We start from the raw sequence: 12,318 nt of genomic DNA, 5'->3' as shown, positions 1-12,318 counted from the left end.
CATAAGGGCGACCACAGGAATGCCGCAGACTGTGGTCGAGACTGGAGAACCGACCGGCGTCTTGAACGCCCGAGCCCGCGTCTCCGGGGCGAGCGCACCCTCCGGGAGCTCGGAGTCCTGGCAGCCCAGGTCCTGCAGAAGCAGAGCGGCCGCGGCTGGGGCTGCGCGGCTGGAGACAAGGTAGGTGGGCCACCCGCCCCGCTGCCGCCCCCAGACGCCGAGTCCCGCACCTGCTCCTGTTCGCCAGGCGATGCTGACGCTGTCCCGCTGTCGGCCCTCTCGTCCTTGTCTTCCTCGCTGCCCCAGGACGAAAGCCTGTCATCTCCTCCCTCTGCCTGCGCCCTCGCGGTCTCTTCCTCCTCGACGCAGCCTCCCTGCCCGGCTCCTTGCACCGCCCTGTTTCCCTGTGGAACGTCCTGGGGTCAGCGCAACAGTCTGCATTCCCCACACGCGCACCCAAGCTCCCCAGAACTGCTTGAGGAATCCACACGCCGACTTGTATCATCATTAATTCAGGACTCCTCCCTGCGCCCTCACACAGCCCAGTGGTGTTTCTTTTTTTTTAATTTTTTAATATTTTGCTTTTTAAAATGGAGGTGCTGGGGACTGAGCCCAGGACCTCGTGCGTGCTAAGCGCGCGCTCTGCCCCCGAGCTGCCGGCCACCCCCACCCCCCGAGCAGTGTGTCTGAGTCCCCTGCTTGGAGCGGCCTCCCCCCTCTGCTCCAGTGACTGTCAGACCTTCTGGATTTCCTGCTGCTGACTCGCCTTTGAGATACAAGAGCAAAAACTCGGAGCCCCCAGAGGCCACCACCCCCAATGGCACTGAAGATGAAACCGGGGAGAAAATCCGCCTCCCCTCCCCACAAACCCTGTGCCCTCTGGGGGCGCATGTCCTCGTGGAAGGAGGCAGGGTGCAAGTAAAGAGGGAAAGCGGAGTTGGGGGGGAGGCGGAGACGGCCAGGTTGGCTTTAAATTGAAGGAAGGTGTGCAGGAAAGAGACAGGGCGGCAGTGCCCCGAGAGGCTACAGGGCCAGTGGTGCAGACGCCCCCCTGCCCTGAGGACGGGGACCTGCCGCTCTAACAGGCCAGGAAGCCCGGGGTGCGGACTCGACCCCCGCGAGCCCCAGCTCCCTGCTTTCCAGACATGCGCGCCATCCTTCATAGGGTGCCTCCCTCTGAGACGACAGCTCCCCTCCTTCTGAGACACTCTCCCCCCTCCCCGCCCAGTCTCCCTCCTGCTTGCCTATCACTTTGCAGCGTCTGTGTCCCCAGCAGCCACACCTAGGTCAAGCCCCCGTGACAAGTTCTCATGTCACCCTTCGGGCGTCCCTGCGCTGCCACGGCTAGTGAATGTTGGCCTCCCCACCAGGCTGTGGGTCCCCCAAGGTCCGGACTGTGCTGCCCCCGGGTCCAGGGCCATGGATAGTCCACGCCGGGCGTGGATGAAGCGCCTCAGCAGAAGAGGAGCGCCGTCTGTCCTCGTCACCAGACGGTGACCTCCTGTAGGACAGGTGCGTGTGCCTCCACCTCTGGGGGAGCCCGGGGTGTCCGCATCCCAGGACGATGCGAAGTTGGGTTGAACTTTAGGTCAAGCCTCGCGTTTCACTTGCTCGCTGCTCTGGGTCTGTGACCTGATCCACTGGCCGTCCCCAGCAGCTGGCTTTGTTTACGAGAACTAAGCCTGTGGTCTCTGCCCCGAGCGTGAGCCCACCCAAGTGCTGCTGGTGCCCTGATGGATGGAAAACGCCACTTCCACACAGAGCCTGTCAGCCCCCCGTGAGCCCAGGGTGCCGCTCTCAGCCGTTCCGGGGTGCAGCCTCTGTCTCCCGAGCTGGGTTCCCAACAGCATCACGACACTCCTTTGTTCTCTCAGCAGGCATTCACAGAGCCCTCCGTGCTCGGCCCTGCGCCGGCGGGGAGGCCGGCGAGTGAGACGTCGGGCCCCCTCCCCTCCTCTCTCACAGGGAGCTCGGGTGCCGGCGAGGGTCCGGCCTGAGTGCTGCCATGAAGCCGTCTCCTCGTCACCTCCTCTACTGTGCGCAGGCGGCCAATTTCCAAAGAATTGGAACAAAAAGCTCTTAACACTAAAGCTGTTTCAAACTTAATTGCAATTAAGCTCCTTATGAGCATCAATTATCCCTGTGCGGTGTGATCGCCAGTTAATAAGGGTTTGCAGCCGACAGAACGCCAAATTATGTGCCTTCGTTACTCTCAGGGCTGGGCCACCAGAAAGGCATGTTCCCGCCCGTGTTTTTACCTGCAGGAGCTTTGGACAGCAAGTCCAGCCGAGGGCTGGCCACAAACTCTGTCGGCGCAGGGTCTCCCCGTCCCTGGACCTCATCTTCTCATCAGCACGTGTGATGGCGCCAGCCCACCAAAGGGTGCCGTGGCAGGGACGTGAGATCACATAGTGACCTTAGTCAACGCTGGTGCGCCACGTGCCATGAGCTGCCCCCATCTGAAGTGTATGATTTATTCCCATGTTATATAATAACATCTGTTACAATAAAAGAATAATGATTGTGTTATTACTGTTCCCATTTTACAGATTCTGCACCACGTGACAGATGAGAAGACTGAGGCTTCAGGAGGGGACTTTGGGGGGATGAGGGACTGGCCCAAAGAGCCCAGCAGGTGGAAGCCAGTTCTTCCCGACATCCCAGGTGGGCTGGGGGAGGCTCTCTGGGGAGTTTCTCCAGCTGGGAGCAGGCTTGCCCCCGGGGGGCCCCGCCCTCAGGCCTGCCCGAGCGCAACTCTCCCCTGCTTCAAGCTGACACTGAGTGAGTGAGGTCGGTGTCTGCAAGTACCCACCACGCCTGAGCCGCCGTCGTCTGGCTTCGTGCTCTGCGGACCTGGCCCTTCGTGGGGGACCCCTCAGCCCCACCCCGGGGCCCAATCCCCGGCAAGATAGGTGGCCGAGAGCCCCCTGCCCGGCTCACCGCCTGGAGTTTTCATGACCAAAATCCTGAATTCTAAACTGAGATTTTATTTCAGTATGCCCTGCTTTTGGTTCCCAAGGCTTGTATCTTTATAATTTTGTTTTTAAAAAACAACCGTATTGCGGTTTTATTGAGTCATTCTGTCTTCTGCGTCCCTATTTGGTTATTTCTTTTCACGCTTTCTTCCAGGGCTGGGGGAGGGTTTCTTTCCCTGAGGACGGCGCTGGCAACTGAGGCTGGGAGGACACGGGCTCCGAGCAGGTGCAGACCGAGGAGAGCCCCGTGGCGCCCGCACAGCAGCGCGTGGTGTAGGGACGGGCTGGGGTTGGGGGCGGGGGGCGAGCTGCAGCCTCCGGAGGGCGGAGTGAGGAAGGGGGGGAGGGCTGGAGCACGGACACCTCCCAAAATTGTGATTGCATTGGCCGCCTCTAACTTTTGCTTTTCTGTTTTGTTGTTTCCTTTCTTTTTCAGTCACTCATTCCTCCACATCCTCTGGGTTTTGCTGGGCGTCCTGCTTGGGGGGGCAGCATGGAGCAAGGTGGAGGGGGTGCCCGGCCTGGGGCACACGGCCTGCTGGGACCCCTGCTCCCTCGCGCCCAGGCTGAGGGGTCCCGGCCTCTGACTGGTCCACTCTGAGCCCCCTGTCCGTAAAAGCAGGGGTGGTAGGTCCCTACCTCAAACTGTCATTGCGAGGATTCAAGAAATAGTGCTTCACGTGTTTGATAAAGAGTGAGAACACAGAGCATCTTAGGCCTGATTTTTCCTAACTTTTGAATTAAAAGCTTAATTCTTTGCTTTTTAAAACAAGTTTATTTTAAGAGCAGTTTTAGGTTTACAACAAAATTGAGGGGGAGGTACAGAGATTTCCCATATACCTTCTGCCCCCAAACATGCACTGCTCCCCATCACCATCCCCCACCAGAGTGAGGCTTTTATTTTAACCGGAGATGAACCCAGATGGAGCATCATCACCCAGACTCCGCAGTTCACATTCGGGCTCACTCCGAGCCATGCATTCCACAGCCACGGACAAGCGTGTAACGACACGCGTGCATCATTGTAACATTCCATCCTCACTGCCCGAAAAGCCTCTGTGCTCTGGGGGCTCACTCCTCCCCCCACTCACCCACACCTTGACAACCACTAGTGGTTTTTTTTTTTTACTGTCTCCATAGTTTTGCCTTTTCCAGAATGTCATAGAAGTGGGGCTTAGACAGCCTGTAGCACTCTCAGACTGGCTTCTTTCTCTAGTAACATGTGCTTAAGTTCCTCCCTGTCTTTTCACGACTTGAGAGCCCATTCCTTTTTAGTGCTGAATAATATTCTACTGCCTGGATGGACCCCAGCGTGTTTATTACTTAGCCTCATAAAGGCTTGAGTTGGGCAGTGTCAGTCCTCCGACTTCGCTCTTCTCCGGCACTGTTCAGTGGGCTATTCTGCGCCTTCTGCATCTCCATGTAAACTTTAAAATCAGTTTGTCAATATCCTGCATCTCTGATCTTGCTGGGGTTTGGACTGGGATTGCGATGAATCTATAGATCAAGTTGGGGAGAATCGACATGGTGACAATTGAGTCTTCCTATCTGTGAACGTGGAATCTCTCTCCACTTACTAAGTTCTTTGATTTCATTCATCACAATTTTGCAGTTTTCCATATATATATATATATATATATATCTTATATTAATTTTGCTAGATTTATACATAAATGTTTCATTTGGGGTGTTAATATAAAGGGTATTTTGTTTTTAATTTCAAATTTTACTTGTTTAATGTTGGTACATAGGAAAACAATTGACTTTTGTATAGTAACCTGGTATCCTGCAACCTTGTTATAATTGCATATTAGTTCTAGGAGAGGGGGGTTTTTGTGGGTTTTTTTGGTCAGTTCTTTAAGATTTTCTTCATAGATGATTATGTCATCTGTGAAAAAAGACAGTTTTATGTCTTTTTTCCCAGTCTGTATACATCTTATTTCCTGTTCTTTAAAATTCATTAAATGGCGTTAACAAGGACTTCTGGTACAGTGCTGCAAAGAAGCGATGAGAGGGGACATCGCTGTCTTGTACCTGCTCTTAGCGGGGAGCTTCAGGTGTCCCACCCACCATGAAGTATGACAATTTTTTGTAGGTGTTCTTTGTAAAGCTGAGAAAGTTCTTCACTATTCCTAGTTTACTAGAGGGTGTTTTTAATCATGAATGGGTGTTGGGTTTTGTTGAATGCTTTTTTTGCGTCTCTTGATACGACCATGTGGTTTCCCTCGTTAGTCTGCTGAGGTGATGGCTCACATTAACTGATTTTTGAGTATTGAGCCAGCCTTGCATACATGGGATGAGTCCCGTTTGGTCAAGGTGTGTAACTCAGTTTACACGTTTTTGGGCTTGATTAGCTGACGTGCTGTTGAGGATTCTCATTGTATGTTCGAGACAGATACTGGCTTGTAGTTTTCTCTTCTTTCAAAGTCTTTATCTAGTTTGGGTGTTGCAGTAATACTGTCTGCATAGAACGCGTTAGGAAACGTTCCTTTTGCTTCTAAACTCTGAAAGAGATTCTGGAGATTTGGCATCACTTGCCACCTCCAATGTTTGGCAGCACTCACCAGTGAGCCCATCTGGGCCAGGTGCTTTCTGTTTTGAAAGGTTATTAACTATTTCTTTAATTTATTTAATAGATACAGGCCTGTTCAGATAGTCTGTTTCTTCTCACATGAGTGTTGGCAGATTGTGCCTCTCAAGGAACTGGTCCACTTCATCTGGGTTATCCAATCCGTGGGCACAGAGTTGTTGACAACAGTCCTAGGTTAGCCTTGTAGTGTCCATGGTGCCGTAGAGATGTTCTCTGCTTCTTTCTGCTGTTAGCACCTCGTGTCCCCTCGCTCACTCTTGGTTAGTCTGGCTGGAGGCCTGTTGGCATTACTGATCTTTTCAAGGTATCAGCTTTTGGTTTCACTGATTTTTTTTCCTGGTGATTTCCTGTTTTTAATTTCATTGATTTCTGCACTAATTCTTCTCATTTTTTTTCCCCTTCAGCCTCTTTTGGATTTGATGTTTTTCTTCTTTTCTAGTTTTCTGAAGTGGAAACTTTTACTATTGATTTTAGATCTTTCCATCATATGCATTCAATGCTGTAAGCACTGCTTTCACTGAGTTTCACAAATTTTGGTAAGTTTGTTTATATTTTGCTTTAGTTAAAATGTTTTAAAATTTCTCTTCAGTTTTCTCCATTGACCCATGTGCTATTCTGAAGTGTGTTTTTAACTTCCAAATGTTCTGGGATTTTTCGGGACATCTCTCTATTACGGATTTTGGGTTTAATTGTGCAGTGGTCTGCAGGCGACACTGCGCGACTTCTGTTCTTTTAGACTTGTTACGGCGGGTTTACCGCCCAGAACGTGGCCTTCCTTGGTGCGTGTTCACGTGAGCTTGAAAAAAATGTGTGTTCTGCTCTCGTTGGATGGATGTGTCTATAGACACCAATTACATCCAGTTGATTGATGGTGTTGTTGAATTCAACGCCATACTTACTGACTTCCTGCCTGCTGGGTCTGTGTTTCTGATACAGGATGTTGAAGTTGCCAGTGATAACCGTGGGTTTATCCGTTTCTCCTTGCCGTTCTGTCCGTTTATTGCCTTATGCAGTTTGATGCTCTGTTGTTAGGCTCACACTTGTTAAAAGTTGTTATGTCTTCTCAGGAAAATGACTATGTTATCGCTGTGTAAAGCCCATCTTTATCCCGATGACATCCCCTGTTTTTAAGTCTGCTCTGTCTGCAGTTAGGTAATTTCTCCTGCTTTCTTTTGATTAGTGTTGCCAAGGTATATTACCTCCATCCATTTACTTCTAATATGTCTGTGTCTTTATATTTAAAATGGGTATTTGTAAACAGCATAGAGCTGGATCTTGTTTATGGATGCTCTCTGACAGCCTCTGTCTTAATTGGTGCATTTAGGTCTTTGACATTCCAAGTCATTACTGACACGGCTGGATTCACAGCTACCATAATCATTACCGCTTTCTATCCGTTGCCCTGGTTATTTGTTTCTGCTTTTGCTTCTGTCCTTTATCTGTCTATTGTGGTCTTAATTGAGCATTTAATATTATATCATTTTCTCTCATTTCTTAGCAAATTAGTTATACACCTTAGAAAAAAACATTTTTGTACTTGCCCTAGAGTTTACAATATACATTTACAACTAATCCAAGTGCACTTTCAAATAGCACCGTGCCTTTTCACTAATAATGTGAGTTCCTTATAATAGCAAAATAATCAGCACTTCTTCCTATCATTGCTGGTACCATGCTTTCATCCATCTCACTTACATCTGAGCACACACAAGCACATACATATTACATGCATAAGCAGACACAATCAAACGTGTTGCTGTTATTATTTCGAACAACCTGCTATCTCTTAGATCAGCGAAGGATGGGGAAAGCACGTTTTTCTTTTACCTCACCTATCCTTTCTTCAGTGCTCTTTCTTTCTTTATGTAGATGCGAGTTTCTGACCTATATTATTTTCCTTTTCTCTGAAGAACTTCTTTCTTATTTCTTCCAAGGCAGGTCTACTGGCAACAAATGCCCTCAATTTTTGTTTGACTGAGAAAGTCTTTCTTTCCCCTTCACTGTTGAAGAATAATTTCACAGGTTACAGAATTCTAGTCCAGTGGGGATTTTTTTTCTCTCAACATTTTAAATATTTCACTCCACTCTCTCCCTGATTGAATTGTTTCTGTGGAGAAGTCAGATGTAATTCTTGTCTTTGATCCTCTACAATAAGGTGCTTCATCCTCTGGCTCCTTCAGGATTTTTTCTTAATCTGTGATTTTATGTAGTTTGAGGACAATAAGCCACTTCTGGTATTTTCCAATATTTATCCGTCTCGGTGTTCTCTGAGCTTCCTGGGTCTGTGATTCGGTGCCTGCCATTAATCTGAGGAAATTCTCTGTTGTTATTGTTTCAAACATTCCTCCTGTTCCTTCCTTCCTTCTGCTCCTGGTGCTCCTGTTAAGCGTGTGTTACACCTTCTGTAGTTGTCCCACAGTCCTTGGGTATTTTGTTCTTTTTTTCTTTTCTTTTTTCCCCATCTTTCTTCTCTTTGCTTTCTGGTTTTGGAGGCCTCTATGGAGAAATCCTTGATCTCAGACACCCTGTCCTCAGCCGTGCTCAGCCTACTAACAAGCCTGTGAGAGGCAGTCTTCATTTGTCTCGCAGTGTGTTTTATCTCAACGATCTCTGTTTGGTTCTTTCTTAGGATTCCCATCTCTCGGCCTGCGTGGCCCATCTGTTCTTGCCGGCTGCCTATTTTATCCATTAGAGCACTTAGTATATTTTCACAGTCGTCTGAAGTTCTTGGTCTGATCGCTCGGTGTGCCTAGTGGTTTTCCTTCCTCGTCATACACGGCGTTCTGGGTAAAAAGAGCTGCAGTAAACAGACCCTCGGTGCCGTGGCGGAGAGAGGTGGGGGGAGCGGAAGGGCTGGACGGCTGCGGTTAAGTCTCCGTCTCTTAGGGAGTCTGTGCCTCTGGGCGGTGAACTTTACCGGGGTTTCTCGGTTTTCCCCCCCTTTACGGAGAGAAACGGGCAGGATGAGAGGAGCAGACTGGAGCTGGCGTTTCCCTGCCCCGGGTCAGCTAGGCTCTCACAGTCCCGCGGGTCAGGCCCTGGTTACCTAGCGCCCCCGAGGGCAGACCTTGTTGGGAGAACAGCGTTCTCTAGAGTGGTTGGAAATGGTTCCTTTCCCTCCCTGTGCTGGAAGCCTGGGGGGCACTTTTCTCCAATAATTACTGTGGAAACCTTGTCGAGCTGCTGGAGGTAAGTCTCATGATACTGTGGGGCCCCTACGACTGGGACCCTGGGGTTTCCAGAGCTGAGCCTCCCACAGTTCATCAGCTACACTCAGCTTCTCCGGCCTGGGTGCCGGCTCCTGCGTGGGTCCCCGCTGTGGGATGCTGTGACCCCCACGCTCGGCTGTCTCTCCAATCTTGCAGCAGCAGCTTGCACTGTGTTTCCCTTTTCTAGGAGCCAAGAAGAATTGTTGAGTTTTCAGTCTGTCCAGCTTTTCATTTGTTAGTACAGTGTAGTGACTTCCAAGCTCCTTAACATGTAGCATTGGAAACTGGCCAGTTCTTTGTTTTTAAATATTTTTCCCCAATAAATGCAAATAAAGTTGTGCCTTTGACTCTGAGCACCACTGGGACAGATCCCGGTGTCCCAGCAGGGCCGTGGTCCCTTTGTCCGTTCCTGTTCATTGTGAGTGACCACCTTACCCAGGCTCTGCTCCCCCTACCGCCTCCTCCCCGCACAGCTCCCTCTGTTCTCCGTGCTCGTGAAACATCGGCAGCCGCCCCAAGTTCCATCCTGTGGGCTCCCTAGTGTTCCCAGCTTCCAGGGGAGCAAACTGAGCCTTAGAAAGTTGCACACCCCTCGAGGGCACTGAGACAGCAAGCGGTCATCCGGAGTTCAGGCAGGACCTGCGAGAGTCCACAACCTGAGCTGTGGACCCCGAGCCCCGGCTCCCCCGTTTCCTGCAGTGGCCACTGAAGGGGTTTGGTGGTGGGTGCGGGTCACAGCCACCAGCAACCAGCAAAACAGACCTGAGAGCAGAGGCTTCTGATCTCACTTCTGGGAAGGCCAGGGTGAAATAATCAGGGCTATTTTTAATGTGGCATTTTATCATCTAATCTATGAAGGAATACATACTCAGGTTTCCAGAGTAACAATTTAGATGTCTTGTTTGGAACTAATATCTTGCAGCTCTTAAAGCCCTGGAAAAAATGGAGTATTAGTCAGGTATTTTGTTGCTAAGAAACCGGTGCAGAAGCAGGCAGCCCCATTTACAGAGGACCATGGCACTGCTGCTCACCCGCCGCAGGGTTTGAAATGCTTGGTTGGTGGAGAAGAGAGCTCCCCCAACCTCCAGGACAGCCCCCAACCCCCAGGGCAGCCCCCAACCCCCAGGGCAGCCCCCAACCCCCAGGACAGCCCCCAACCCCCAGGGCAGCCCCCAACCCCCAGGGCAGCCCCCAGCCCCCAGGGCAGCCCCCAACCCCCAGGGCAGCCCCCAGCCCCCAGGGCAGCCCCCAACCCCCAGGGCAGCCCCCAACCCCCAGGGCAGCCCCCAACCCCCAGGGCACTTTTTTTAAACACAGAAGGTGTCTCCAGTTAAAGGTCCCCTTGTTCCTACACCCACTCCTGGGAGAATGAGAAACGAGCCCAGACATTCTCATGTTGAAAGAAGGAAGCCCCAGAGAGGAAGGGCTCTTTGTGGGGAGGGGGGGGGGTCTTTGCTCAGTGTGCACTGTGGTCCCCCGCACCCTCCCCTCACCTCCCAGTTTGGGCCCAGGTTCCAGCCCTGCCCCTCGTGACCTCACACCTGGCCGTAGTTGGATGGACGCATGACCTGAGTGGGAACCACTGGATTCTGTGTCCTGGGAATTTGGACCTGGGTCTGAGAGATTTTTGAGTGGGAGTCTCTCCAATGCAAACAGACAGAGCACGGGGGTCTAGGGGTGACTGTATGCATGGCCATTGGTGTGGGAAGCAGAGAGAGGGCGGGGAGCCAACGGAGGTTTGTGGAAGCCCAGAAGAGCGGGTGGCGGTGCCCGTTCCTGCCTCAGCCCACATCCCTGACCTGGTCTCCCTGAGACGCGGGGGTCCTTGTCATGGGTTCCCTCCCTCCTGGCTTATGCTAGCTCAAGATGGTTTCTATTTCTTGCAACCAAAAAATCACATGGAGAAACACACTTCCATCTCCGGTGTGCTCTCTGGGGACTTGGATGTTCGGCGTCTCTGTTTTCAACCACCCTGAGCCTTAAATCCTGGACTCGCAGCCTCAGGGCTGCAGCCCTTCAGGGGGCTCCGAAGTCCAGGTTAGTCCCTTTTTCCGTTTCTCCCTCCCCGGCACGCCTGCCTCGGCCTCCCCACCTGAGGGAGCCCCGGGTTAGGGGACACCCCCGCCTCCTCAGCAAAGACGGGGTTGCCCGCTCGTCTTGAGAAATGCAGGCTGGTGACAGCTGAGCGCGCTCTGACGCCGAGGAGGAGGCATGTGAGGAAGCGTATGCAGGCGGGGCCTGCTGGGGCCTGCGTCCTGGCGTCACCGGGCACAAGGCTCGCAGCGTCCGGCTTGTCATTTGATCTTTTAAAGCCTCACTTGCCACATCTGTAAATTGAAGACAGCAACACTGTCTGGTCCTGGGGGTGAAATGAGGAGATGTCTGTGGTAAGCTGAATCGCCCCCCAACCCTGTTCATGTGCTGGAGTCCTAACCCTCCAGGACCACAGAATGTGCCTCTGTTTGGAGAGAGGGTCTTTACAGAGAAAACCAGGTTACCATGAGGCCAGTAGGGTGGTCCTCAAGCAGTATGTCCTTATCGAAAGCAGGGATCTGGGCATAGGCAGGCACGCCGGGAGAGGGCCAGGTGAGGGTGGCGGGGGACCCAGGAAAGAGGCATCGACGCCTCGGGAACAGCAAGGGTTGCCAGCAAACCCGCAGGACGGGAAGAGGCCTGGGGCAGCTGGTCCCTCCCGGCCCTCTGAGGGACAGCCCTGCAGGCGTTTGGGTCCTTACATGTCCTCGCTGTAATTTCGTCCAGCACGATCTTCTTTCTTCTGGCTGCCTTCCCAGTCAGGACCCTGTGGCTGGTTCTGGCCCCGGATCCAGGTTCCTGGCGGGATTCGCTCCTCTCCCTCTCGGGGAGGCCGTCCGAGGGCCCTGGCAAGGTTCAGGCTGCGAGCCACGTGGGGCCCCCAGCTTAGCTCAGGCTAGTTTGCACGCTTCCGCCAGCTCCTGCGAGCCTCCACTGGCTCCCTGCCGGCTCTCTGCTTCCCACGCCCATGGCCCTATGTGCATGCAGTCGCTCCCGGATCCCCCACTGGAGAGACTCCAGCCCAAGAACCGCTCAGACCCAGGTCCAAGTTCCCGGGACACAGAATCCAATGGTCCCCACTCAGGTCATGTGTCCACACTGTGGTCCATCCAGCTGTGGCCGGGTGTGAGGTCACGAGGGGCAGGGCTGGTGCCCAGGTCCAATCTGGGAGGCGAGGGGAGGGTGACGGGGACCACAGTGCACACTGAGCGAAGACCCCTCGCCAAGAGCCCTTTCTCTCGGGGCTTCCTCCTTCCAACACAAGAATGTCTCCCAGGACTGGGTGCAGAAACAAGGGAACTGTGATGAGGGATTGGGGACAACTTCTTTGTTTAAAAAATACACCCTGGTGATTGGCGGTGGAGCTCTGTTCTTGACCAAGAGTTTCTGGGGGGTCCCCACGTGCCCCTCTCAGCACCGCACACACGATGATTGAATCCCTTACACGTGACCCACAGAGGAGGGTCTGGGCCAGAGGCCGGAAGAAGAAGAGGGATGGGGGACGAGCACA

This window comes from Camelus ferus, chromosome 19 (genome assembly GCF_009834535.1).
Source record: "Camelus ferus isolate YT-003-E chromosome 19, BCGSAC_Cfer_1.0, whole genome shotgun sequence".
In the NCBI taxonomy this organism is placed as follows: Eukaryota; Metazoa; Chordata; class Mammalia; order Artiodactyla; family Camelidae; genus Camelus; species Camelus ferus.
This window is presented reverse-complemented; position numbering follows the sequence as displayed.